The following is a 25,785-nucleotide window of genomic DNA, read 5'->3' as shown; positions in this document are numbered from 1 at the left end:
TGCACCCTGGTCATTCACCTGATGTGCGCTAGAGGAGCAATGCGGTCCAGCGAGCAGAGCAGCGGCCCCCCAGACAGGTACTCTGGCAGATGTTCTCCTTCCCGTGTCTCTAGTGGACTCGCACACTGTCAGCTGAGCTTCGTCCTCCTGTGGGTGTTTGTTTACAAGCCTCTTCCCTGTGAAATGCACAACCTGGCATTTCAAATACACACATACCGACCACATCCTGATTTCTTTAAAGGGGAAGGGCAAGTGTTTGAGAGGTGCAAGTGCTTGCATGTAGAAAATGCATACGTCCATATACTTCTGCACAGGACAAAGTGTCTGCTGCCTAATAGAAACCCCCCCTATTGAATGTGGTCCCAGTTCTTTCAGACATGCAGTATTGGATAATAACTCACAGCCTTTGGAGACAGTGAGGAAAAAAAAAAAAGATTAATTTATTCAGGTTTGTGAAGTGCTCTGAAACCACAAGATGGAAAGTGTCACAGGCAGGTGTACTGAGAGTCATCAAAAATTTGATTCAATGGCATCTTTAGTACCAGTTTTCCCTTTCCATTATGGGAGAACAGTGCTGTCCACGTAGGCAAAACCCATTCATTCCCTATTACTATTCCAGCTGATGTACCCCTGTGATCAGAAGCAGAGAGCTCTAATATATTTAGGGTCACTAATATTCTATTTTGTCTTCTGTGCGTACTTGCTCAGATGAGAGATTTCAATCATCTCTATTCAAGGAACATTAAGAACCAGAAGATATCTCAGGTCATCTAAATCCTCCTCTCCAGTGGAGGATCATGCCTCTCCCCTCCCCCCTGCTTTGTTTATATCTAATCCAAGTGAGAGTGTCTCAAGCAGCAGGAGTATTTTCCTTTCTCTCAGCAAACCCCAGAAAAGCCTGACAGAGAGCTGTCTTCAAGACTTGTTGCCTGCGTAAACAGTCTGATTTTTTATTTTGGTTAATGTGATTCCTTTGTATCTGACTAGAGCAAAGGTAGCAGTATGTTCAAAACCTGAATAAGGACAATAAAAACCAGGGACCTTCTCCGTGGTTGATGCAGAGGGACAGAGAGGGACAGCAACAGAGAGGGACAGCCAAGGGATCCAAGCCTCCTCCAGCCCTGTAGGTGAATTTTCAAAGAGGAGTAGAGCCAGTAGACTATGGGTCATCTGGGCTTAATACATTTTTAATATAAAAACAAAAATAAGCAAAAGCTTAACGTGGAATTTCTCCTGGTTAGTTGCCCTGGTATTACATTCTCTCTAATAACTGCTAGCTGCTATCAGAGACAAGACCCCGGATTAGACAAGATCTGGCCCAGCCTAGCAACTCTCGGGTGTCCCTTCCACAACACTGCACTAAGGTACACCCTTGGGGCTTTAGACTCTGGCTCCTGAGTTTGGTTTGATTTAAGAGGTACAACAGACTCTGCTGGAATTTAACTTTTTTATTTTTATTTTTATTTTAAATCCAACCCTCATCACAGCTTCCTCCCCACTTCAATGTTTGTTTGCTTTGGGGCCCCAATGGTGGTATATTTTGCAAATGACTTTTTTTTTTTTCATCCTTGTATACTTCTACAATCATACACATGCTTGTATAAAGCCACTTATTCAAGCATAAGGAACAAGAGTTTGCACTATATCCTGACACAGTGATTGGGAGAAACACAAAGCATTCACATTTAACATTTTATACATCACACGTAACACCAAAACAGATGTAAAACAAGCCAGTTCCTCATTATATTTTACACTTACCACAACAGAAATCTTTGTGCATTAAATACAACTGAAAGGGAGCTGCGGAGTTGGCATTAGCTTGACAGATGCTGAGATAAGCTGCACCAGAAAGGAATATCTCAGCCTGAAACAGTGCATGTTAAAAAGGCATCTGCTTATTGTTTGATATGTGTATTTATTTACATAGACAGCTTGCTGACACGCTGAAAGGTTGGGGAGGGTGGTGTAGGCTGGCATTTTTAACTCTCAGCAGGCATTCAGCATGCAGTTTGTTATCCTTTGGTCACGTCACAAGCTTCCATTTTATTGCTGAGTGGTGGCAAAAGGGTGGAGCGGGGAAGGGAAGCAGGGTCCCCTCCGCTGCACAGACTTGGCTCCCCTCCAGGAGCTTGCCCTCAGCACACAAGGCAGAGCTTCCACGTTCAGCCTCCACAGGCACAGTGCCCCTAGGGCTCACCCTCCAACTTCTGGGGCCTCTGTGCCTTTGATATAGGCATGAGAAGAGTGCCTCAAAAGCAAGTCAAGCACAACTTCTTGTGCGTAGAAAGAGATCTTCTTTAACAAGAAAGAAAATTAATTAAGTGGGTGAAATCCCACAGGTTGGAACAGCAGCTGAGGAGTTATCTTTCTATCAGGTTGGTAATGAGGACTAAAAAACCTCACACAGACATTAACAGCTTTATATGGGCTCATTGGCATTCCAGATCAGATGCGAAGCTTGGCATTCCCAGGAACAGCAGATGCAGCTCCAGTTACAGATCAGACCCTGGGCAAACCACAGTTTGCCCTGCCGAAAACAGTATCACCACGATGCCTGGAAATGAAAGGTACATACCTATCTAGCAGAATAACTTTTTCCCACAGGTATTATGCCCAGGGAGACCATAGGTCACAACATCCAATGCCCCAGGTTGATCTGACACACCTCCGAAACCTGTGTTTAGATATATGCTGTGTGTGAGAGAGAGAGAGAGAGATTTATTCAACATGCTGGGGGGAGCGTGAACAGGCAGCACTTGTCTAGGTGCACATCAAATGACATGATCAAACACTGACCAAATCCCTCTCCTTTACCCTGTTGACTTTCCCACCAACACCGCTGGCTGCTTAACTGTTAACATTCACAAGTACGATTCAGTTCTAACAAAGTAACGCAGATTACTTCCTATCCCCTGCAACAGAAAGGCTACCTGATTTGGGTTCAATGACAAGGCGGCAAGCAGTGATGCATTTGTGTAACCACTGCAGTAGGGGATCACTACCATGAAGAAGCCACGGAGCCTCACACGGAACTGTGCCAAGCTACTAAAAGCTACATTTCAGAAATGCATTAATTTCCCTGGCTACTAAGGTAAAGGAGTCTGCTCTCCCCCCAAAAAAAGAAAGAAAAAAATAAACTACTGGCCACCTTTCCAAAAACACGCCTTCGGACATCTTCCTGCCTCTCTGTTACAATTCGTATCACAAGAGTCCTGTGAGGCCCCACAGAACCAAGCTCTTTACCGTGCACACCATGAAAGAGCCCCCTGCCCAAAGGGCTTGCTGCCTAAACAGGCTAAAAGCAGGGAAAAAGGAAATACTAACATATCCCTTGTTACAGATGGGAAGTAGAAATCCAAAGAGATAGTGGTGGTAAAATCAGACAGGAAGCCAGTGACAGAACTGGGAAGGGAACACCTTCAGTCTCAAGCCTATTCCTTCAGTATGGAGATCACTGTTCCTTCCTTTCTCGTTCTCCTGTCTTTCCCTGAAAGTTGTTTCTCCTACAGCTTGTAAAGTTCATCCTTAAAAGCAAAGTCCACAGCCTACTGATGTGCTTCTCATTTTCAGGGGGAGGAAGCTTAGGGATTCTGATGTAAATGAGCACAAGGAATTGTCAGCTGGCACTCAAAAACTGCCCCAAAGAGGCCAATTTCCCCCCTTTAAATGAACAGCAAATACTGGTATATGCCGTTTCGTATAGTTTTTTAATATACCTAATCATGGGGCCTTCAGCTGACCAACTCAGTTAGAACCACACTAGTGCATGTACTTCTGAAGCAGATGTTTCATATATCACCTGTGTGTTATCAATCAACACAGATGATATCCCTACCAGATGAGACAATTATTTTGCAATTACATTGAAATGAAAGATACTTCTTGCAAAGGTTTCACTAATTACCCAGGCTTACCAAAGGCTAAGGATAATGGAGTATTTTCCCATCATCTCTGCCTCTCATTAATCCAAATGCCCTTCGTGCCCTAAACCTATTGGAAAAAGAAACCAATGGCACTTCCTGAGCAACAGGATTAAATTACCTACTTCGAGGAAGTGGGTTGCCCAACAGAAGTATTTGCATTATTAATAGCAATTTCCAATCATTTTACATCATATTTTAACAAGCACCACTAGTTCCTTAGTTTCTCTTGGGTTTGAAATATCTGTAGTGCATAAACAACGGTTAGTCTAATTGTTTTTCAAGTTATTCTTTCTTGTTTGACTCAGAAATAATGCTTTCTGTCAGCTTTAACTGTTAATTTAGGTTTGCTGTTGCTGCTCTCTCCCCTTCCCTTGAATAAAGGGCTGGCTGATCCCTGGGATACTGTGGCACAGCGCTTGGGCTTTCACACTCAAGCTGTCACTCTATTAGCTCTGACAATCTGGCTGGTTTGTAGCATACTTTCCTAAGGCTCTCATCTACCTCCCATATCTCTTTCCTCAGATTCACCTGAGCAGACACATTGACACCTTTGGGCAGGATGTTCCCAGAATTACAGAAGCATTCAAGAGCAGAAAGAAAACAGAAATTCAAGGCAGCACGCACTGTATGCGCAGTGAGGGTATATGTCTATTACTAGCAATTCAAGCACCTGCTGATAGTGGGGCTAGTTTGGAAAGGCTTTGATTCCTGCTTAGGGAATTTAGTGTCATTTGCTTGTTCCGTCAGAGTGCCATGGGCTTCCTCATGCAGTGTTAGATCCAAGTATACTCTTATGCATTACAGAGTTTTATATATAATACATGTGTGTGTGGTTCTGGTCCTTCAAAGGATTTCTTAGTGAAAAAGCTAATATCGAGTAGTGCACTTCATGGAGTTATATAGCCCTTCAATTCTCTTTTGGAATGCATCTCATTAGTTCTGCATAGCTGATATCTCTGCTTTATCTTTTTCAGATCCCCTTTCTTTAAACAAACTCCAGATTCTCCCCACCCCCCAAAAAATGCCTCTTAAGACCTGATTGTTTTTCTTGAAAGACACTATAATTTTAAAGGACTTAGCAGTAGTATTTCAAGAGGAAAAGCACACAAAAACCAATAATCAAATGGTAAAGGCCAAGGAGAAAGCCACAGCCAGTTATGGAAAAGGATATGCAATGCTGTTCCATTATCCTCTTGAAATGAAGAGTAAAAGCTTGCGAAATTCCATTCCAGTGCCTGCAACTCCACCTAAATCCTCCTGACCACAGTAACAATGCTATTACACACGGCGCGTCTTGGCATTTTCATCATGTTCCAAACATCTAGCACACAGCTCAAAGGTTTCGGCCCTTCAGACTAAGGAATCTTGTGATCAGCACATGAAATCACATTGCTAAGTACAAAGAGAAAAGGAAGATGATTTTCCAAGACACAGAGGAAACCACCCTCTCCCCTCATATCCTTCTTTATTTTCCCCACTGAGCAGGTCAGGCCTCCTTGCCCACATGCTGCATCACCCTAACCTCTGTCACTCAGTGTCCAACCTTCTGCTGTCCTTAACTGCCTTCTTCACAGAATTTGAGGTGGCTCTAGCTGTGCATAGGTGCAAATAAATCACAATAAAGATTTGATTTTTGCAAATTACTGAACTTAACCTCTGAATAAAGGCTACCATAGAAGGGTACAGTGCAAATACAACTCCTGTCCAAGTCAGTCAAATTAGAGCAGCTCTAAAGATAATAGCGAGAAAACTTTATTGGAACCTGCAAGCCAGCAAAGATACATACATGTATGTGTACATACTGTATACAGAAGTACAGTTTAACTGACTTAGTTGGAAATTATATTGTCATTGTGCAGTAGGGCTGTTCATGGGAGGAAACTGTAGTAAATGAAGAGCTGAGCCCTACAGAAATAGCTACTAGATTTTCAAGTACCAAGATTCAGATGCCAGAATGTAAATATTAACAACATAAATCTTAAAGGCCTCAAAAGGGTCTACTTTGTCTGCACAACAGAAAGGCACCTATTCATTGCACAAAGCCAGTAACTGGAAGGGATGAAGAATGTACAGAGTCAGCCAAACAAACAGCAGCAGAAGATAAGGAAGAACTCCAAGTTAGCACCAGGCAAAGGGATATAGCCATTCTTTTCTTCTTCTCCCAGAAAATAAAAATTGAAAATTGTGATATTTTAAGAGCTATGTTTTTCTTTTTACTTTCTACTCCCTGTACATTCAAACAAAAAAAAATAAAGAGATAACTTCTGATCACCAATCTTTCAGGAAAGAGCAAATCTAACAGACTTTTTTCTGGAATGCAGTGTAAAAATGGTCAAAACTTTTCCATGGTCCAAAAGAAACATGACTACCAGTAAATGTATTAGCAATTCCAGCACATGGTAGAAATACAGAGATGAGGTAATTTTTTGCTTAGCTAAGGCTCAGTTGTACAACCACCTTAAAGCCATTTTGTACTGGGTGGAATTTGGCAAAATTATAGTACATCAGAATGGACTGACTAGGGAGAAGGCGGCTATTTCTTTCTTGCTGGTATTTTCTCATGATGGTGCTTTTGAGGACTCATACCAGCTTTCACTGCTATGGCATGTCCCCTATTTGCAAATGTTTTTCATCAGTTGATTTTTCCCCAATCCATCCCACTGGTTTTCTCTTCTACCCTCTCATTCAACAGCTTTAAACAACGAGTAATCAAGAGTAGGGTAGTATAGTGGAAGTTGCAAGCATGGAGCTGGTCAGGCAGTTTAGTTCAAGGACTACTGTTGTTATTACAGGGCACAGGCAGAACAAAATACTCTGCAGGTTCTGCAACAATACTGAATGAACCCAGCTCCCAAAGGATCTCCCAGAACTGAAGAAATGGGACTCCATCCCTCTGAAAGCTGCAGAAAGCTCTTTAGCTCACTGTCACAGTGCGTCAGCAAAGGAGCATCACTTCCTCGCTTCATTAATATCGTTATTAAAATGTGAGACAGTGTTTTCTGTTGTAAACGCACTCTATTGTCAGAGAACACTCTTTTGGAAGACTCTGTTAGGCAATTAGTGAAGGAGCACTTCTGAGCCTGCTGAACGCAAAAGGAGGAGGGACAGCCAAAGGAAACTACAATTCCATTGAAACTAAGGGCAAAACTCCGTGTCTGCAACAGGAGCACAACCAGATCCCAAACAGGTGGATAGGGAGAAGCTTCACTGGGAAGGACAAAGTTTTCAGAAGTGGTCAATGGTTTGGGCATGCATCTGTACAAATGTCTCAAGCTGGGTATCCAAGACTCCTCAGGCAAGAAATGCTTAGCCTTTTCTGAAAACCTGGCCCTTTGAAAGTGTTTCAAGTCAAGCAAAAAAAATCTGACCCATTCCCAAAACTTTTAGATGTCATTGAAATAAATGGTGGGACTTCTGCCTTGCTCATTTACCCCCTAAATTTAAAAGTGTTTCCAAAATACTGCACATGCTGATGTTACTATCAATTTTGCTTTTGGAGCCTGGTCATGTAATAGGCTGTGGAAGCCAAAATGCAACTTTTTATCAGCCTGAGCAATACAGAGAGCTTCTGACTCTCAGGTTTCCTCCTGACAACGGGACCGCAAATACTCTTTGCCATTGCAGGGGCTATTCCTTCCAACCAAGACCGTGCATTCTGCTTTTCTATTACAGAGCTACCTGCAAAGGTACGTCTTGAAAATGAACACGGCCTTACCTTTTGCCTGACCTTCCCCCATGCTTGTTTTAAATTTCATCTTCAATTTTTTTTCAGCATTTCAATAAATGGCACATCTGCACTCCAGCATTTTGCACCAGACTAGAAACAGTGAGATTGAGAGACAGGGAAAAAGACCAACGCTATCTGTAAAATAGTTTGACTAAGACAGGGTGTGAACTAAAATCAGCCTATTGGCCTTACAATCAGCTACAAGCTACTAGCACTTAGCTTTTGACTGCACCATTCCACAAGAGTCTAGAGGAGGCAGCATCCCAGCTAATTAGGCAGGGATTGCAATCAGGAAACCATGACAAGGAAACTATCAATTGCACAAAACCTCTCTGCTGCATTATTTGTTTTGGACTCTTGGGCATCCAAGCACACAAAAAGGCTCCCAGCACAGTTACGGCGTAGCCATTAACAGAGCATTACCTGCTCTGGACAGCTGTATTTCATTTTGGATGGAGTTAGGTGTTTAAAGGCCCTCAGAAAGCAGCTCCTAGCTGCGATAAGCTGAAGAGAGCTCTTCCAAGGGGAAACCTTTCTTCCCTTTGACTCACCTGGTGAAAGCTGCTGCTTATAATCCATGATTACTTAAGTCGGCTCTAATGTCTGGCTACCAGTTGGCAAGATACAGCAGTCTGCAGACAGCTCAAGCTAGGACCATGAATAAACAATTTCCACCAGCTGAGAAATGTTTTCTGGCACATGGGAAGTGAGCCCAGCAACTGGGAGAAAGGACAAAGCCTTAGGAGGCTATGAAACCTTGCTCCTTTGCAGTGATGGTGCAATCAAGCAGTACTGATTGGTTTCAGCCTTTGAGAGATTTCTCAACGCTTAACAGCTCCAGTCCATCCAGGCAAAGCATCAGACACCTCCCGTGAGGCACAAGCAAGTCAGTCTCAAGGCAGTAATGAAAGAGAGATGTAGCATGCATATCCCTCATCTAAGTACACCCCAGAATGAATTTGCCAGAGCTTGAAAGATACCTGTTGCTAAAGCATTCAGCCCACCTATCTCCTAGTACAACACAAATCAGCTGCATTTAAATGAAAGGCAGGTGAGAAGGACAACTAAGGTTCAGGCACCAGCTGCCATCCCAGATGAAAGCGATCAGAGCAACGTTACAGCACAAGTGTCTAGAACCAGAGGCCTCCTTTCCCCTTGGACCTAGCCTGAGGAGCAAGACAGGTGGAGGAAGCATTTGGCTCACCATGAGCTCTTCTTCCTCAGCACCTCCTTTGAACGGCTGCCACACTGTCCTGCTCTTACCCAGGGCCAGGTGAGTCAGGGATCTCCTTCAACCAACCTGTCCCCGCAGCTCACGCTCAGCCAGCAGACTCCTGTACCAGGAGTTAACTGGTAATGAAGAAGGTCAAACTAAGTAATCGGTGTCATCTCCTAACCGAGCTCTCCTCTGACAAATGAACTGCCAACCAGTAAGACAAGAAAGCCCTCACTAAAAACAGCTGCAAGATGCAAGAACGTCTCTCTGTGCTCTACAGGACCCTTCTCCACGTGCGGCTGTTTCCAGAGCACTGCAACCAGAAAATCCAAGCCAGACAAGTAGCTCTTCAAGGCAGACATTAAACATTCATTTGTAATAAACACCCTCCTGAGCCCCAGGGACTGGTGAGAGGTGTAGAGAAACACAGCAAACAGAATCCAGAGAGGCCAGACTCACAATGCCTCGCACTGTATTTATTTGAATATGTGAAGAAAAAAAAATGGAAGTGTTTTCAAAATGGTCCATGTGCTAAGAAACATACAAAATTTCATTTATCTTGGACACTTTAGTTCTTCAAGGGCAGTTTTCCCTTATCTCTGAACAGCAAGACAGCATACTTCTCACTGTTATTTTAGAAATGTATAAAAGAATTTCAAACATGCTCTCTGCATTGCTTTGCAATGCAATCCTTGGGCTGAAATGTTTCCACACTTGCAATCTTTTTATCTTCTCTCTCCAGAGGTGGGGGGGGCAGCTGGGGAGGGCAAGGGATAAAGGGATTTGTGAGACCACAGAACAAAGACTGGGACTTAGGAGAGTGGCCGGCTATTGCTCATTTAATGGCTTTGGCTTGTCCAGTTAGAGACTTGGATTTTATTTATCTATTGATTTTATGTTCATGATACTACAGCTTTAAACAGAACTGCGGGGTTCTAGGAACATGTAACAGGAAAAATCTTTTAAAATCAGATGGAAGGACACACACAAGGCAGGGGGCAGCCAACACTGAGGATGGAGGTCACTATATGCAGTTTCCACAGGAAATGCTTATAACTGTTAACAATACATATGTGGATCTTTTTCATATAATTGCTTAATTTCACATGGGGGAAAAAATAAGTATTATAAAGATTAATATTTTAATATCATAGAAAGAAGATGGGCAAACACAGTTAAAGTAATAAAAATGCAGCTGAGTGCATAGCTGAAGCTTTACAGCAAATTTGTTCGTTTATGGTAATGTCCACTGTGTATTAGTAATTCCATAAATACTCTTGTAAATAAGATTACCAGCAGAAACTGAAACAATTCTTTTTAAACAAATGTTAAAGAATGGCTGCAGAACAAGAATTTTGTAATTCAATGCAAATATTCGTGCAAGAAGCTAGATCCTATGAATTATACGCATTTAGTCAAGGAGCAGAAATACTGTTGTGTGACCTATATGTCAAAATACAAACTGAATTGTGCAGCTGGAAGCTGAACACTTGAATACCAGCCACTGAATACTAAAGAGGAATTGCCTGTAAACAACCAGCAAACCAAGAAACAATCTATGAATAATTTCAAATAACTCATGCAATTGAGAAGTCAATAAGCTATTTGTAGACAATCTGTCAACAGAAGAACTTACATAGAAAATCGTATTTTAAAATTGCTACAAATGATTCATGTAGCTATCAAAAGAACATTTATGATTCATCATGAGGAGACATAAGTAATTATACCAGGGGTTGAAAAGGCATTTTCTTTCTTGTATTATATTCTGTAACTGATCAGGTGTATTAGGATAATATTTTTAGTTATAATTCTGCTGATCCCCAAAGCATAAGCCATTAGTGAGTGATGGAGGCAAGATGATGAAACCTCATGGCTAAGCAGTCTGATTCGCTCTCACCAAGTTTGAGCAAAATCTGACGTCAATGAATCTGTACTTGAATGTACTAATGTAATTATTCAATCTCATTCTTGCAGATGGTCATACCAGGTAATAATTTCATTCTCTTGATTTGCAGAAGAGCAGTAACACCTTCAATTCAATGCAGCACAACCCTCTTTAATCCTTTAAAAATTTAAAGCACCTGATTTGCTACTATTGTCTAGTTGGAAAAAAAAAAAAAACACAAACCTTCCTAGAGCTGGATTCTCCAAGAATCCCTAAGAGCTCTCTAAGAGCTGCAGGACAGGGATCCCAAGCTGGACATGACAGTTGGAAAAAGAAGATTGGTGACCTTTCTACACCAATAAGTCAACTATTTGTTGGATTTATCACGGTACTGCATGGAGAGGCAGCAAGCAGCTCCCAAGAAGCCTCAGTCCCCCAGGTTCACAGCAGCAGTTCCTGATGGAAACTTCACAAGCCTTCCAGTTCATGAGGAAAACAGCAGGTTATGGGACACAAGGAAAGCTGGCCCTGTTCAACTGTGATGAGATCTACTCCAGGAGCAACAGGAAACACATTTTTAGAAGGGTCTTATTCTGAAGGAGAGAATTCCCAGAGCCACAGATCTTGTAAAAGCATTAGGTTTCGTTGACCTCAGTAATAAAATGGCAGGAGGCAACATTGCTGCAGAGATTTTGCAACATTTAAGAACAATTTCATGGTTCTACCTTTCTCATCAATTTTGAGTTTCATTTGCTTTATCAGTTCTTCTATTGGCATAACAATGGAGAACGGTAAGTGATACCATTTGTTTCACACAGCAGCCTTTATTCCCTTCCTCTTGACCTGAAATTAGAGCACTGCAGTAGATGGTCCCGGAGGCACTAATCAACCAAGTTTGCTAAACCAGAGAAACCAGAGCAACAGAAGGGGAACAACCTCCCACCCAATATGAGGGGTTTGTTACTCTTCACTGGGTCACGTATCTTCATTTGGGGTTCTACTACCTGCCTCTCCTAAAACGTTTACAGCTCCCTGCTTGTTGCACCTCAGCAGCGCAACATCTCATCTCCACAGCCTTCCATAAATTGCACATTTGGGGAAATGTTAACAACCATGAGACTTAACATACTTCCTGTATATTTTACAAGTGGTCTCAAACACTCGTACTGTTTCCTTCTGATCAGGTACAAGACCAGATGAAGAACTAACTGTCAGGTGTAACTTGATATCTCCAGAAAAGCAGCAGGGCAATGTAAGCAGACGGTTACTTTTTGCTAAATACTGCTTTTCCCTGTAATAGTACCTCTCCTGGCCCGCATGAGACTCACTGGCAGTAAATGCTGTAACAATGGTAGATTACAACTTGCATTAGCACATCAGTGTGGTATAATGAAGCATTCAAACAAGACTAATGTCTTTGGAATTGAGAGAGAGAGAGAGAGAGAGAGAGAAGGTAATCAAAAAGGACAGGAGAGTGGTCACAAATATACTACGCGTTAAGTGCAGAGTCCAACAATTTGGAAGTGGCTCTGGCACGGTTGTCTAGTCAAGATTAATCACATTTCTGCCAGCACTCAGCCACACTTCTGTGATGCCCCTTCCCTGGACACCCTCTTCTCCTGTTTGGGTCACCAGTCAAAGGCAATCCTAGGACAACAAGCACCTCCTTTGGGGCTTTATTTAAACAAACAGACAGCACCTCCTGAAGAAATGCCAGTGTCATCATGACATCCAAACCATTTTTCAACATTTGATGATGTGTTTAAGGAGGAGAGATGCTGTGAGGCTGAAAAGCTCAGCCAGCTGGCCACTAGGAACCAGCCACACTTCTTGGGATGAATGACTTCAACTCTTTTCTTCGTATTTCTTGCCTTGCTTCCCCTCGGGATAAAGTTGCGGTATAACTATCTCACATCCCCCAGCTGCAGAGGCCAGGCAGAGTTTGCCTGGGACACCCCAGAGCTCCCCCAGCTCAGGCAGGGGAGCAGGTGAGGAAGCTCCCAGCCTCGTCTTCCTGATGATACACTGAGGAACCTTGCTGTCATGAGGATACCGAGCCAACATATCATGGTTTTTGGGCCTCACAAAAAGTGTGTCTTTAAAAAAAAAAAAAAAAACAAAACCAAAACCAATTCTTACTTACTTTTAAAAAGGAATTGTAACATCACCAGGAAATACAAACAAAACTCGGTTCCCAAAGAGTTTTACAATGGTCACTTGACTCTGTCCTAAAGAGACTAATAGCTTTATTACCTCTTCTCTCACTAACATACCCCTAAGCTACCCTAGCTTCACAACTACATTTTCTCCAACAGATGGTCTAAGTGATTAACATAACTTTGCTAAACTCAGGGAAAGCGTTCTCAACGTGTATTTATTTAGTTTTGAAGGCTGATGCTTCTATTTCAGACCTGAGAAACCACATTTGCATGTTTAAAAGGTTACCTCCCACAACAATATCAATAGGCCTAATAAAAGATACAACCTACTTTCCCTGTCAACCTTGCCCAAGAAACTGCCACCGCTAGATGTATTCAGTACAGCTCTTCCCACTGAATCTGCTTATATGCCGCTTTGCCGGCCTGTGTTTGTATTTCAGTTGATAAAGGATGAAACACTAAAAGCAACAGCTTTCCCCTTGAAGCATACTAAGGCATTTGCTTGCTGTACCATTTGTATTTGCTACCAGTACAGGCAGGATCGTGTCATCCTTTTCTTAGACCAAGTGCTCAGGGAGGAAGACATCAGCAGGAGTAGAGCTTGCGCTCACAAGCAAGAGGCCTTGCTTTCAAGTCCTTTGTACAGTATTTATAAAGTATCGATGGAAGCAGTAGGTGGCAGCTGGTTAACATCCTATAACACCACTACAGAACGATTTTGACCAGAAGTTAAAGAGAACCTCATAATTAATTGAGGCCGCAGGAGGAATGCAGTCAGACTGACTAATTACCTCGAATACTCTGGCTAAGGCGCTTGCTGTTGCAACATGTGTTAGGGGATCTCTCATGCTCATAAGCAGTCAGGATCTCTGTTCTGTGTCTCCACTAAAGATGCATTTCTAAATACCTAACTCAGCTCCCTCAGCCAGAGCTCTCACTCTGTGTTGTATTGCAACAGCCATCGTTTTCCTTCCCCTCCCACAGCACAGCCTTGCTCAGATCTGCGCTCCGCTCCTGACAACCATAAGATTTCCCTGTTATGTACTGATGGGCAGAAGAAACAAAATGTGAATATTTAGGTCAGCATAAAATAATATCAGAATTTCTCCCCCACCCCCAGCCCCCCGAGCTGGACATTTACTTGGAAACAACCCAAAAATCATTCTTGCACTGAGAACCTTCTGAGGTTCAGCAAAGCAAGCACGAGGCAAGTAGAGCAGGCATATTTAAACCAAAAAAACCCAAACCCACCCACAAAAACCAACCAAAACACACACATCTCTTCAGAGGCTCAGTGGAAGGAAAAAATAGAATAACTTTAAAATAACTGTCATACAGTATTGGCCAAAACGCCTGCTAAGGGTACTTATACAATAAATCAGCTACTGATTTCTGCTTAACCTTGTGACCTTTTAAATCCATAAGTAGAAAGCATTTTGGTTAGAAAAAAAGTAAAAGGAGGGATCAAGCTAAAATGTTCACCTGGCAAATATGTAAGAGGCTTAAAAACTACCAGCCTCATTTCCCCAGATTAATCTGCAGTGCAAATGTGAAGATGCTAATGATTTATTTCTCACCCTTCTGCACCAACTCCCTCTTGGTCTCTTTAAGACAGAAAATGAATAATAATAATAAATGTATGTGCTCCTTTTATTAACAACTCTGAGCTCTCATTTCTGACTTGGTATTACAACATCAAAAATAAGCTCCCCAACCCCCATCACACCGGGTGATCAATGCTTCTTTACCACTTAGAGGAGATCTAAAGAGGCACCTAATACATTTATTATGTTACAGTCACCGGCACAAATTCTTTTCAAACTCTAATAATCCCCTCCACGTGACACTTAACTCCCCAGTAGGTACTTTTGCAGTCAGGTTAATAACCTTCATATTATGTAGGTAAAAGAAGATTAACAGTGAATATGTTGAATCCAAGTTTATAGTATGGTACCTCCTCCTTTTGTTTGGTTCCAGGCCCCTCTGGCCTTTATCTACGACTTCACAAATAAATCCCATTTGGCATTGCTTCTTGATTGAGCATTTGGGATCAAAGAGGGTCTTCTCATTTCCTCACACTACAACTCTAGTGGTCTAGTCTCACTTAAATTTGTCTTCCTAATCCAGCAGAAACAGTAGCAAGCACGCAAGTGCAAGAGAATAATTCATTTCCCTTAAGAAATTCAGCTCTCAAAAATTTATTTCTAACTACTGCATTTTATCCACGTTGCCTTTAGAACAAAATACCATATTTTCAAACTTCAATAGGCACCCAAACTCCTCTAAACTCATAAAATCCTCAATACGAGACAGAAGAGCAAGCTCTAAATATGACTTTGTATTCTTAACAAAAGGTAGGTTTTTTTCTCTCTCCTGTGTTTCCTTCCTGAAAACAGCACCCAACAGATCTGCAAGCACAGCCTGTTTTGCCCAAGCCAGGAAACCCTCAGAGCAGCAGCCTCCCCCGTGAACCAAAGCAGCAAAAATTCTCTTTAGGTATCAGCAAGGCAGGGAGTAGAAACCACCACCTTGCTCTCCCAAGCAAGGCTAAGCAACCCAGGCCAGGCGCCCGGCAAAACATCCCCATCACCTCTTTGGTACAGCTTGTTCTCCTCTGGGCTGCCCTGTAGAGAGGCTTCCGTGCTGATGACATGTGCAACAACCAGGCACAGGCAAGAGCAACTGGGCTCATCCAGCACAGAGCAGAGACAACAGGAGGTGGCTGGGGAGGAAACGAAACATGGGAAAACAGACAAAGGCAGCAGGTCCTGAAATTCTGAAGTGCTTCAGCCTCATGAGAAGAGGATTCGACAAGTAGCAGCTACGGACCTGGTCAAAATCATAAACATGTGAAAGGAAAACATGCTGCCAGAAACCACCTGCCACCACATGTACAGTTACAAATCTCTCCCCCCCAAAGGAAACAGGAGCCTTATAGTTCAGGGATTTTGATCGTGTTTTCAACATGAAACACAGCTGATAATAAACAAAACCCCCAATACCCATGAAACACAGAGCTGTTCAGTGATATCAAGTCAGACTTCCAGCTCTCTACTTGATAGCAGTTGCCAAGGACAAATCCTTGCTTCGAGGAGGGAATAGACTGCAAAAGCAGACAGGGAACCATTTCTATTGGGTGCTGTCAAGAGTTTTGAGCTGGATTAGGCAGAATCCCTAATCCTTTTCCTCCATCTGCTCCACTCAGGTCCTGGACTGCTGCAGATAGACTTTCAGGGAAGTCTAAAATGAGATCTAGCTGAGAAGTGGAATTAGAACTTCCTTACCCTGGCCACCTCCCCAGGTGACAGGCTGCAAATTCACTGCCATCCCCGAGATGGACCAGACAAGCACTGTTGTCTGACACAGGCACAACAGCAGGACTCAGATGGGCTGGGAAAAATCCAGGTGCACTTAGGTAGGGAACAAGGCTTTGCGAGAATCCTTCCTTTTCTGATTTTCAGATGTTGAACAGAGTCACAATCCTGTCACACTTCATCCTCTTCAAAACAAAGCAAGTTGGAAGGAGAAGGAGAGGTTATTTGCGTGTTTTAGTGATAATTGTTTTTTTCCCAAACACAAGCCTAACTGGTATTTTCTAGCCAAAAGCTCTCTCAGATTAAAAAAAAAACCAACAAAACATTAAAGCTCCAATCTTACAGGCTTTAGATTTAAAAATACCCACTTCATAGAAATTCCACAGAAAAGAATGTATCTTCCTAGCCCTCAAAACAATTGGGAAGTAAAGACTAAGGCATTTAGGCAAAACATGTGTCGCTGGCTCAAACTGAGCTGAATAATCATGAGTGCTCCTAACCCCAGGCTGGCTGGGGAGGCCTGGCTTCCCCCAGCTCAGACTGACTATAGTCACTCATTATTATTCAGCACTGGCTCAGCACAGACAATACACACACTTTGCACTGTAAAAAAGCAAAGGAAGGCACTCTTCCTGCCTCACTGGATTTATATTCTAAGGCCATCAATCTCATCCTGACACTTGGTACACGCTGCAATCAGCAGATGGATCACTGTCAAAGCACTGCATCCTTTTTACCTTTCTTATACTAAAGAGAACACATCTATATTTGGTGACTCTTTTCTGAAAACAAAGCCAGTCAAAACATTTTTAATTCAAACTTTCTCAACCAAAAGGAGAGAGGAAAAAAAAAAACCATCCCATGGTAATGTCTCCTGGTTTTCAAATCACTCTACTTGAAAAGCAGCTTTGAAGAAGATAATGTTCAAAGAATATCTGGAGCTAACAGAGCACAGCTTACAAGGAACCAGGAGAGCCTGAAGCATTCTGACTCTCCCGTGGTAAGGAGGCGCTGGCTTTAATGTGATTGCCCCAAAAGTAGAGATAGGAATCCCTCTTACAGGGCTGCCACCAAGCGCTCCAAACTTGGGGGTTCTAATTGCAAGTGTATCTTAATTTTCTAGGGTAGGATCAGGTAAACAGAAAGAAACTTTGCACTGACAGACAGGGTAGTGACTTTTATGTGCCCAGCCTGTGTCATGCAATACAGCAGCCTCATATCTGATTGATACCCACCTGCTAGATCAGTCCTGTACGGTAGCTAGCAATCGCAGCAACTTGCTCCACTCTGTTGGCCGCGCTAGTGCCAAGCCATCCTGCAGAAACAAACTTCACACTTCTCGGGCACAGATGAGGACCAGCTAAAGCCTTTGTCTGATACAGTAGATAGGAATGAACAGACTAGTTTTTTTTTTTCCAAGCTGTTAGATCTGTAATCATGTGCTGCTCCCACTGCACACCAGAATGAAAGCAAGAGGGGAATCTATCCCCAGGGAAGTGCTTTAAGCATTACTGGAAGGAAACCCGCCTCAATTCCCACTGAAGGGAGCTGGAGGAAGCAGACATCCATCCATATATGCAGCCACAGCAGCTAACTACATCGCTACAAGTTTTCGCCAAAGCCTCCCTAGGTCTAACAGTCAGATCTGCCCTTGTGCATGTAACTTTTGGATGCCCAGGCTACAGCTACAAACATCCATCAATATTGGTGCTGGAAGAATTCAAACGACCTCCTGTTGCCCCTGAACACAAAGTCTCCTTCTCCAGCTCTTTCTTCCACCCTCTGGGAATCATTCAGGTGTAGCTAACAACTAGGCTAAATCAACATGGATGCAAACACCACATATTTTAATTCCTCTGTTTCTAAGGCATGACATCTAATGCCTTTATTTCATTGAGAAGAGAGCAGAAAGGGATAGCAGGGCAACTAAAAGGAGAGCATCCTGCAACACAAGGAGATTTCTATCACTGTTTGGTCTTTGTTCAAATACCTAGTGTGAAGGAGAGCCCAGACCAAAAAAGGGAGAGACACAGGTCTGAAGTCCACTGGAAAGTCCGGAGTTTTGACTCTCCTGCAAAACACTGGATTTACTCAGTGCTCAGTTCCTCCTTTCTCTCATCCCTTTCATCCCATACATTGCTGCTGGGTTTGAAAGAGTGCCTGACCCCTGCTGTAGTTTCATGCCACTTCACCCTAGCTGCCTTCAGCTGAACCGAGTTGAGTTTGCTGCTTCCCCTCCAAGCACAAGCATTGTGGGGGCTGTCAGGCACATTGGGGAGGCTGGGGAGAGTGGCTGCTACCCCCATCTACATCTTCTGGAAGAGGAGTCTGCCCTTCAGAGCCTCTGGGCAGCTGACTGCAGTGGGCAGCCATATCAACGCGACTGCCAGCGTGGCCTCCAGCCAGCAGGACTTGCCAATTTAGAAAGGTAAAAGGAGACGTAGCCCAGCCCTGGCACGCTCCGCAGGGACAGTCACCTTCCAAGGAGGAGCTGGGCAGGTACACACTAGATTCCCCATTTCTGCCCTCCTCGGGGCAGCAAAAGAAGAGACTTCTGGGCCTCTGCCCCTTACGTACCTCTGCAGAGGAAACACCACTGGCTCTGCCTGAGCCCAGCTGCAGCTTGAGTAGAGGCAGTCATCAGCAGAGACATCAACCCAGCACAGAGTTGAATTTAAGATAAGGTCCGAAATGGGACATTTACATTCAAATTGTGACTTAAGGTTTACATTTGGGTACATGCATTCTGGACCCGCATACACACAGAGTCGCTGGACTGCCAAGTACTGGATGGAGAGCTGGAGGTGACAGGAGGGAAGGGATGAGCGCCACTGGCCGGGCTCCCTCCCCGGGGCCTCCAGCCCCGGCTCTGATGCAGAGTCCCACTGTGAACAAGTGATCTCGGGGGAAACGTTCACATCTGAGCAAACATCCCTTTTGAAAATCAAATAAATAAATAAATACGCCCTTGCCTTTCTGAACAGACCAAAGCACACAAAAAGTGTGCACTGCCAGTGTGGCAGATTAATCACTTATTGACCATTGTGCCCGACGCAAGGGAGTATACTCTCTGAAGGTCCCTGCACCAAGTGTGCATACAGGATCAGCCTCCTTTCCATCTGAGGGTAACAAAAAATCCTCCAACTCACCGAGCTGTGCCGAGCACACTGGAAAGTCAGGCTGGCAAATGACAGCGTTATGCATCAGAACATGAATTAGGTAAAATTATGCATGCAGACACACAGGGGAGGGGGAGAATCCAACTCGTCCCAGTTGTGGCAGACATTAGCTCTTCAGTGTGTGCCTGCAAATTCCCTGAAATCCCCAAAAGAAGGGATACACGAGGCCAGAGAGACTATCTCCTCCCCCACCCTCCTTTTCATGAAAACTCCTCATAGCAAAGACAGCCTTAAATGAGCATACGATACAGAATATAGGCTGGGTTTTCTCCTTGCTGACTTCAGTTTCACAGCCCTGTGACTCCATTTGCTTCGGTGGTGTCACTCCTGGTTTACGAGGGAGAAAAATCAGGTCCCCAGGGTGCAACTCAGGCACCACACTGTAAGTGTTTTCCTGTAAAGTGGTTCAGTCATAGTCTCAGAAAATAACTAGAGCCAAGAGCGATTTTATAAGCTTAGAGGAAAGTGTCTCAAGCAAGACACCATGGCGTGGGTTGCGAAAGGCACAAAACACGATATATACCCTTTGCCCTAGGCTTGTTTTAGCTATCTCTGACTGCTGACATCGGTTAACTTTAGCAGACTTTCTAATTCTGTTTTTAAAACAGCAAAATTCAAGTACTTACAACAGATAAAGCTGAGTAAACAAGCAAACCAACCTGATAAGAAAACCTACCTTCCATGCCCATTAAACCTGAAACCCTTTCAAATCTTCTCTAGCAGCTGCAAGCATCCTTCTGAAAGTTTCTGGATGCCTGTTGGCTAGCTGCACAGCAAGTACAGAAGCCTCTAAGGATGCCTGTGTCTCTCCTTGCAGAAAAATACAGATTAGATTTGTCAAATGGGGATAAGAAGTTAACGGGGCCGATAAGGTTAGACATGCCAAGCAATTCAGCAAACAATTCTGGAAAGAATGATTAGATCTAGGCTAACTAAGTATGATAAATGTTGACTTTAACCCAATTACTTACACTGATTTTAGAAGTCTGAGAAGAGCCGAGCACTACAGAGTTGTAATTGATGAACGTGCATGAAACTGGGCAGGCTCACTTCCTCACCCCACCTCCCAAAGAAACAGAAACTCAAGTTGAACAGATCTTGGGAAAAGGTCTCTGAATTTTTCTAAATTTAAAAACTTTCTCCTGCCTCTAGCCAGGTCTTAGCAACAGGGAAATCAAGATCAGTTCCCAAAACTAATTTTTTTTTTTTTCTATTTCGGTAAATTAGCTTTCCTCAAAGACTTTCATGGTCTTATGCAAGCTAGACGACAATGGAGACACACGCTTGGTCTCTGCTCTTTCTGAAGAAAGCCTTTTCCCCCTACAAATAACATCAACTGGAATAGTCAAAAGAAAATATTTGTCTTAGAGAAACGCTCCATTCCTTTTCCTCTAACCTACAGGCCAAAGACTCCGAGGTAATTTTGTCCTCAAGCTGGTGCCTCCCCACTTTCTGCGGCTCTGCACCATTGCTCTGTAAGAGTGAAAGTCACACCAGAGAGCGGCCAGCCCGAGGTCTGTGGCTCACTTAAGTCATACAGGCTTAACGCAAAGATCAAGGGGTTTGTGAAGCCAAGACCATTTTCATCAGATTTATAAAACTCTAATGATAAAAATATCCCGATCTCTTAGCTGCACACCACCACATGACATTTAATAATAGCAAAGACAACAACTGTAGGTTAGGCCAGAGAGTTTCTTGGTCAACTTGGCCTTCATGTATGTGGCTTTAATAATAAGCTTATTTGCTGTTTGTGTTTTCATGCTGAGGCCTTATCCAGAAGGAATATTGGCTCCTCTTTCTGTTTTTTTCCAAAGCATCTTTCAATTATATCAACCTAGGTTTTTTTCATCTCATTTGATTTGTGGTCCTGGTTTGTCATAGCACCAAAATATTTCTTCAGTATTTCCTTAAAGAGCATACATACATTCACACGTACTTTAACAAACAATTTTGGACAGGGAAGTTTTGGGGGAAATTGCTTGGAGAGGTTTAAAAGAAATTAATGCTATTTTATTATTAGGATTTGCAGAACATAAATACAGCTCCTGGCCATTTTTCCTTTTTCAAAAAATTCTGTACACTAGAAAAAGCCTTGAAAAAGTTACTGCAAGAAAAAGTTACTGCAAACTGGCAAACTCCACACCCACAGATTATTTTGTAGAAAAGAGCATGAAAATATTTTTTATTGCAAGCATTCACAGTTAGTGTTCTTGAATTATGCTGGATGTCTAAAACAGAGCTGAATGTAAACAGGATGCACCAGCATGGTCTGTGCTGAACCAGCACATTAAATACAAAGATAAATGAAAGAGAATTTTTCTTCAAGATTGTGCACTCCCTTACAACTACAGGATCAAGGTGTCTTATGTGTATGTTCTCCTTGCAATGCTTTTATGAGCCAGGGGAAGTCTAGATGCTACAGAGAGGGAGCTGGAGCTCTCAGAGGCATCTGGCTGCCCAGAAATCCATGCGCTTCCACTCATGCAGGACTCTGCAGGGTGCATCCAAGCTCCACAGGCTAGGTCCCTGTGTAACTGGGGTAATGCCTGTCGGCAGCCCCGCTAACGAGCCCCTCAGAGGCAGCTCTTTATTAGTAGCAGCACAGCTTTGTGTTTATAAGTCTAAATGACTTCCAGGCTAAGCTAGCATGCAACTGTAGTAGCAAGCAAAATTCCACCAAATCTGCTGTGATAGACCCCAAGTAAGCACTACGCTCCTTAGCGTGTGGATACACTGACTCGGTTCAGGATCACCAACACAAGGGAAAGAGTGCTGAAGAACCTAATGACCTGTGTTTTCTCCTAAAGGGTTTGTTTAAGGAAGTTTGGCTGGCAAGCAGGTGAGGGAAGGAGAATTTTGGATGGAAGACATTAGTTGATTTAGAAGTCTTCATATTTCAATGGCTTCGTGGTCAGAAATTCACCTACCATGTGGGTGCTGGGCACAACTGATAGACCGGGAAAAGAAGTAAGTGTGAAACAGCAATGGCTAGAAGAATTATCTAAGAATAAACTACTCAGATGCACAAGTAATTCATCATCTCCAGGAAGAGGGGTGGGGCTTAAAAATGGCGTGGGAAAGAAGCCATGTGAAGTGATGAGTCAGCAAGTAACCAGTTAAAATATCTAGCTTTAGCTGTGGAGCACTGGCCCTCTGGAAATCATAACTGGAGCAGAGCCTAATACTCTCCAGCTGCTCCTTTCTACCCTAAGCTCAGGGGCACCAACTTCAACCATAAAGGCCAGGGCACACATAGGAGAATCTTCCTGCTCGCTGAAAGATTAAACACTCCCTCCTATGAAAAACAGGCCAAATGAGGCATGCAGCTACTCCTGGGCTCTCCTTCATTCCCTAATTCACCTCGTGATGTGAACACTGCTTGCACTTGCTGGGAATCAGCGTGGCACCACTATTGTTTCTGTTCTTTAAACAAAGCTCTGCTGGGCTTGGGTGACAAGATGCTTAGCGTCGAGAAGCAGGTGGACTAATTTTGCTTGGCAAGGATTCAGAGCTGGCAGTACCTCAAGGGACAAAACACCCAAGCGATGTGCAAGGGTTTAATGACACTCAGTCCAAGGCAAATTATGAAGACCCCAGAATGGTGTGAATTGAGAGATCCATGTCAGGAAGCAGACGTGTGAAGGGCTCTCCTGCTAGGGCAGAGGCAGGCAGCAGCAGGTCCTGCTCGGGGGGCGAGGGGCCATGGAAGCTGTGCTGGCCTGCTCTGCCCCAGACATCGGGATCACAAACCCTGCCTGCCACATTTACAGCCAGCGCTGGCTGGCAACTGATCTAAGCTGTGTCAAAAGCAGTTTCTTCATTAATAGAGGTAAAAATCATCTTTGGGCATGGAGGCAGCTTAACTCAAAACATTAAATAAAGCTGATCTCCACCAAAGTGTTGAATTCATCCATACAGTCTGAAGGAGGACTAAAGAGAACAGTGTCCAAAGAAATTAAGCTGCCTCTAACCCTGCTTATTGTTAATTACAGCATTTGATGGCTCACTCAACAAGGGACTAAGTACCACTCTGCCCTAGCCCTGAATTCCCACATAAGGTATAACATTTGTTTGTTATACCTTCCGACTTCAAACTTTGCTAACAGCTATTCCTGCTACATGGATTGCACCCATAGGAGAAAACTATTTTCTGGAGGAAGTACTCAAAACCAGAACAGTGGTTCTGAGGCTGTTTGGCCCTCTTCAATCTGCAACTCGTTTTGCTGAACTCTTCCTCAAGAGCTTGGGCTCATTTGAAAGGAATTCTAACTACAGCAACCTCAAACAGAAAGGGAGAGATCTCGGCTCTGCAAGAGTCAATTTGCAGTACCATGCAATACCTCAATACCAGAGGGTTTCCCTTTCCTGCAATATTAGTTCTCACTGATCTGCATTAGTACATGATGTTTATGTTAGTGCAGAGGAAGAGTCCAGTGGTTTGTGGGAAAGAGCGGATCCTGTGAGACACCCTGCTTCAAGCCCTGCTTTACCACAGATTTCCGGAGTTATTTGGATAAGTCACCTCTCTGTGCTGCTTCTTCCCATCTGGGGATAAAGTCCCTGCCCTGCTGCAAGCAGGTTTGCCAATCCCACCAAGTGTTGCATGGCTAAACTGAAAACCAGGGTGGGCAAAGGAGGGTGGAAAAAGATGGAGGCTGTCCAAACTGAACCTGATGGAAGAGCTACCACTGGTAACGTGTTCCTGCGTGTGGGGTCTTCCATCATTTACTCCTTGGTTGGTCAGATTTTTCCAGAATACCAGAATCACTGGTAGTAAAGGCATGTGAAAGCACAAGTTCTACAGAGAGAGCGCAAGCCCCAAACTTCTTGACTGTAAGGTATGTTAGTGCAAGCACTGCCTTGCTCCAGCTGATGCTGCTGACTTTCAAACCTTTCTACTGATGCTCTTCTATTTGTAAGATACTCGAGTGATGATTAAAAACGCTCTTCACAGAATGTCAGTATTTAACTACGAAACGTATCTCCTGGCTTATGCAATATACTGGCACCTGCTTTGTCCTGGGCAGAAGAAGAGAGAAACAGGAGAGAACAACAGGGGCAAAAACTGCAGGGAAAAGAAAATCCCCAAACCTTTCTATGTACCTGATAAAGAATAGTGACTCCATGCTATCTGCTGGGCTCATGAATTGTGAAATCCCCAGAAAAGCTAATGGTAGAGCAGGGCATGAGCAAACAGTTAGATAAGACCAAACAAATGTATTTGAGGGGTGTGAGGCTAGAGGGTGAAATGGACACAAATACGTCCCTTCCCCCTTAAAAAACCCCTCATACCTAGTACAGGAACAGAAAGTTCATTCTCCATCCCATGCACTGTGGAAAACCTTCAAACTATCAGAGGAGCACACACCCGCTATTGCGTTTCAACTTTGCGCCCTACTTGGCAGGGGGGAATGACACCATGACCAAAAGCAACAAATAATGGTGGAAGGGAGTTGAAGACGACATTGACAGAAAAGTAAGAGGAACTACATTTACGAGAATTCCTTGTAAGCACCAGCCCCTGAAAAACAGGCTGAGATACTGCTGCTGCTTATAGGAAACTAGTGAAGAATGCCTTTGGTATATTCCTTTCTCAAAGGATTAGAATAATTTTCTTTCATTCCACATGAAGATTTACAGTGGGCTTTAACTCCCTGCAAAGGAGCAGGCAGTACTCCATAAAGGATGGACATGGAAACTATGCAGACAAGACTGCTGTTGGGATAACATTTACTTTAACTCTAATTTTCTGGTGATACATAGAAGTGTTTGAAAATAATAAAGGTTGTCAAAATATTTTCCGTAATAAACTCCTACACACAGCACATTTAAAAGACCAGCACAGTTTCCTACCCAGCTGGTGTGCTAGCTGCTACCAAGAGATTCTCTGATTACTAAGATGCCATCTCAGCTTGGGTGGGAGCTTGCCTTCTCACTACAGGCTGAAGCATTCCCCCTCCTTGTCGTTACGTTGTTGACTCTCAGCATGTGCAGTGTCCTGCATTCTCACAACTGGTGGCATTTGGGTAGTGGAGAATTTCTCATGTAAGGGTAACTACTGATCCCAAAGGTACCAACTACCCCAAAACAATGGCAGGGAAAGGCAGTATAGCTCTGTAACATGTAGTGCCTCTGGGCAGGCTGGGGAGGACAAAAGCAAGGCACAACTCCCCTGCTTTACTTCACATTCCCATGGGTACATATGTAGGACGCAAGGGTATGGGGGATTTCCATTTTTGCTAAACGTCAGTGGCAAGACAGACAAAATAAATAGTACTTTCCATGTGAGAACAGCAGATTCATTCCCACTAGACAAGCTACACTTCCCATCCCTGGTTTGGGATACAAGCTCTGGAACAGAGATCCTGAGGCT

General features: G+C 43.5%; 1 protein-coding gene across 13 annotated transcripts in view; it reads right to left on the bottom strand.

Moving 5' to 3' along the window:
* The window catches only part of TSPAN18 (tetraspanin 18), a 169,991-nt gene that overhangs the window by 64,056 nt on the left and 80,150 nt on the right, over positions 1-25,785 (bottom strand). The window contains exon 1 of one of the 13 annotated variants that reach the window (XM_072864997.1): positions 2,579-2,602. The exons of the other annotated variants lie outside the window; for them this stretch is intronic. The gene's annotated coding sequence lies outside the window, so the exon portion shown is untranslated. Of the gene's footprint in view, positions 1-2,578; positions 2,603-25,785 lie in introns of those variants that run through there. 13 annotated transcript variants of the gene reach the window in all.

The sequence above is a fragment of the Ciconia boyciana genome, chromosome 6 (genome assembly GCF_034638445.1).
Source record: "Ciconia boyciana chromosome 6, ASM3463844v1, whole genome shotgun sequence".
NCBI classification, from domain to species: domain Eukaryota; kingdom Metazoa; phylum Chordata; class Aves; order Ciconiiformes; family Ciconiidae; genus Ciconia; species Ciconia boyciana.
Note: the sequence above shows the minus strand (reverse complement) of the source record. Positions and strands in the feature narration are given on the sequence as shown.